At 39.0% G+C, this 3,933-nt stretch overlaps 1 pseudogene; it reads left to right on the top strand.

Annotated features, from left to right (window-relative positions):
• The first annotated feature begins 647 nt into the window (after positions 1 to 647).
• On the top strand, positions 648 to 1,654 carry LOC138159850 (protein C1orf43 homolog pseudogene; annotated as a pseudogene).
• Positions 1,655 to 3,933: the final 2,279 nt, after the last annotated feature.

Genomic DNA, 3,933 nt, shown 5'->3' with positions numbered 1-3,933 from the left:
ATCACCTTTTTGAGAAGAAACAAATCTTATAGGCTCTCATAATTTATTGGTTTTCCTTATGGGAAAAAAAGTCTCTAAGGGTTTTTCACTAGTCTGTGACTGACTATATGAATCCCCTGTCTTTATAAAATATTCTTTTATGAATTATTCCTCTTATGAAGAAAGGGTGGCATGTTAACTGAGTACTCTAGATAACCTAGAAGGTATAAGAAGAAAGAAGTTTTACGGTATTATGGCCAATGTGCCATGCCTAACAGTACTTAGCAGTAACCAAGGAATTAGTTGAGCACCATCAATCAATACTCACATGAGACCAGTGGGGAACAACCTCTAGTAGATATTTTTAATTTATTCAATTAACATTTAAAAACAAAAACACCCAAGTGTTCATACACCACAATTGTTCCAGTCAGAAATGTCTCCTGAATAAATAAATAATAGTAAGAATACATGATAAAAATATAAACATAGTATATATGTGTGTGTATATATGTACATGTGTGATATATAAAGTCAACATCTATGATATGAAAATAATAAGAGTGATATTTAAATGATCCTACAAAAGGAAAACACTTCTCAAAAGAGTTCAAAATCATTGTGCCCTGCCCTCCTCCCTCCATGCTTCTCCCAATTGCCATGTTTTATGATCAGGCCTCGACTTTCTCCCATAAAGAAATGGCCTGGAAGAGCTGTCATTGCTATTGTGGAACTTCTGTAGAAACTGGAGGGAAGCCATGGAGCTCAGCATTAACTGGTTGCCTGGAGTGAACATTGAGCTATTAATGACCTACAGGAGCTTGGTGTTTGTGGTCCTATTCATTTTTGTTGAAAGGCAGATTATGCATTCTGCTATAGAGTCCCCAAAAAGGCCTCACATCCCTGTGGGACACAATGCTACCAAGGATCAGAAGGAAGAGATTGCTATCCAATGATCTAAGGTCCAAGATGTTGAGTATGAACCCCAGCTTCTTAAAAAAGATGATGCCAGTCTATTGCATCTGGAGACACCAGGAAACAAAATTGCTACAACTACTTGTACAGTATGAAAGTGCTGGGGGCCATCTGTGCATCTAAGATCTCATTCCAGGCTCCTAGTTTGATGGGCCAAGACTTCCTTTCCCATATCCTGGAGCTTTGAAACACAAGTCTCCCTATCAAAGCCTTCCACAAAGCCCTCATTGATATGCTGCTGGATTGTTATAAGAAAGCTTAATATGAGACTAGCATCTGGACAAAGTGAATGTCAGAACTATCAGGAAGCAATGAATGAACTGCTCAATGCTGTCAAAGCCCATGGTGGGAACTGCCAGGGGCAACACCAGTCTATAGCTAAGGATACAAAACATTCTTATCAAGGTTCTTCCTCAACAGCTTTCCACATCACCTATCTGTCCTCCAGCCAGAACAATAAAAGAACTAAGTACTTCTGAAAGCTGAAGAGTTTAAGGATAATTGTAACTCACTAGAGAGCACCCTCAGAGTGAATTTGGGGATCTCCATAGCCATCATGACTCCAGTGGGAGGATCTATTCTCAGTCTTTTATTTATTCAGGGATTTATTCAAGGCAGAAGACATAGCAGCACTGGACACAGCACCTATAAAGCTATACCCAGAATTCTTGAAATGTGTACTTGGAAGATCCTTCCTTAGCTCATCCCTCTGGTCTGTTATGGAACTTGGGTGCCATGAGGCTCTTTCCCTTTCCATTGGTTCTTTTCTGGAGTTGAATCTACATGTTCTCTCTCAGTCTGTGTCACACCTTCCTTAACCCAACTTGTTTTTTATCATTATTATTTGCCGTCTTCTTCCTTCAAGTATGTTTCAGCCTAAATGGTTTAGTGGGGAGGAAAATGGTTATGAAGATAGAAATGAAAGCACATCTTTATATACAATTGGATGAGGACTGTCCAGCCATTGAATATGTTATTTAAAGTCATGAACTAAGAAGGGCAGACAGGAGATGAGATGGTTTACTTAAATCAGGACTTGTTGATAGTTGTATTCAATGGGACTGCCCTGCCTTTCTCTTCCCTATACTACATAGCAATACTGACAAGTAGCTGCTGGGAATTTTTGTGACACTGCCACTAATGCCATGTTTCCTTCAGTGAGTAACTGTACTAGTCTAACTCTATAAACTAATTATTTAATAAAATAAAGGACTATTTAGAAAAAAAAACTATCTTCCCCTGGTGAGGTGATAGATGTGTGTATGCTTGCTATTACTGGGGATTACTATTAATTACTATTGCTGATTACATCTAGCCCACACACCTAGAACATCACACAAGACCAGCAGAGAGCCAACCTAGCAGAAACGAATTGGTATCAGCATCATAATGGCCTCACCAAAGGACATCAATGACCCTGCAGCATCAGCACTATGAATTGTCCATCCAGGCATGCCCTTGGTCATAAATATTTCCTATGCTCATGTCCCTTCACGTATGTACCTGGTCATACATGTTCTCTCTGTATGTATTTCTGTGTGCCAAGCCACATATGTGCTTTTCCACATCTGCCCCCTGGATTTGTGACAAGGTGCCCTTTCTTATGAAGTATCTACATACAATTGTACCAACATAGGGAACCTATAGAATTCAAAAATAAACGAGTGGGGCAGCTAGGTGGCACAGTGAATAGAGTTCTGGAGTCAGGAGAAACTGGGTTCAAATTCATTCTCATGAACTTGACACTTACTAGCTGTATGTTAGGCAAATCACTGATTTTGTCACCCCCCCTCCTTCAAAAAAATGAGTAATAGCTGACATTTATAGTGTCAGGTAGTTTGCAAAGCACTTTCACATATATAATCTCTGGATCTGAATCTGACAACAGCCCTGGAGTAGGGGTACAAGTAGGTAATACAAATATCATTATGCCCACTTTATGGATGAAGAAACAGAGACTCAGAAAAACTAAATCGTTTGCCCACTTTTACTTGATAAGTGTCTGAGCAAAACCTCAGTATGCACATCTAATGATTGTGCTGCCTATCATTTGTAGAAACTAACATTTGCATGGTGCCTTACACTTTAAAAATTAAAATTTTCACAGCAACCATGTGAGTTGTTATTATCCCAATTTTACCTATTAAGAGACTGAGACTCAGAGAGCACGAGTGTCTTTTTTGTAGTCACACTAGTGACTAATAAAAGCCAGAGCAGACTTAAATCTAGTTCTTCTGACCCTGAGTCCAATACTATTTCCATTATTTTGTGCTGTAGTATAGAAAGTCATTCTAGTGTCTGAGGACTTTCCCTAATGCTTGTGATAAGGGGTGAACATTTGGAAAGAAGATGAACAAACACACTAAGATGGCCTTGAATTCCTATCCCCATTCTCATAAAGCCAAAAGATTTCATATATTTCTTTGGGCTCATTACTGTGGGATTGCTGGGAATAGGACTAAGAATCCCATTTTAAAATTTTTTATTTCATTTTATTGATATCCCAGCATCCTCATATGAAGAGATCCATTGGTCACTGGGTACTTTTCTGAACCGCTGGGTCACCATTTTGTTTTTCATCTAAAGAACTTCTCTCTTCAACAACATGTTTTGTTTTCTCTTCCACAAGATTATTATCTTGACTCATAAGAAAACAAGAACAATTTTTTAATGTCTGCAGTTGTTATTTCACTTGAATGACAGCTGGCATGTGTCTTAATTCTGATGCACTGAGACATTGAATATGCTCTGGTAGAGCAGAACCTCATCCCAGCTGCCCCCCCACACACACACACAAACCATGATTTTTTCCATAAAGTGAAACATAAACAACCACCTGTGCTTCCATCTCTCTTCTACGCAGTCACAAATTCTTAGATTTCTAGAGCTGGATCAACTTCAGGGATCCTCTAGTCCACCTCTCTCGTTTTCTAGGTAAGGAAATTGAGCTAACATGCATTTTCTAAAGCCACAAGCTGG

Source organism: Petaurus breviceps, unplaced genomic scaffold, assembly GCF_028583685.1.
Source record: "Petaurus breviceps papuanus isolate PSGF00001 unplaced genomic scaffold, PetGlider_PUasm1.0 178, whole genome shotgun sequence".
In the NCBI taxonomy this organism is placed as follows: Eukaryota; Metazoa; Chordata; class Mammalia; order Diprotodontia; family Petauridae; genus Petaurus; species Petaurus breviceps.
Note: the sequence above shows the minus strand (reverse complement) of the source record. Positions and strands in the feature narration are given on the sequence as shown.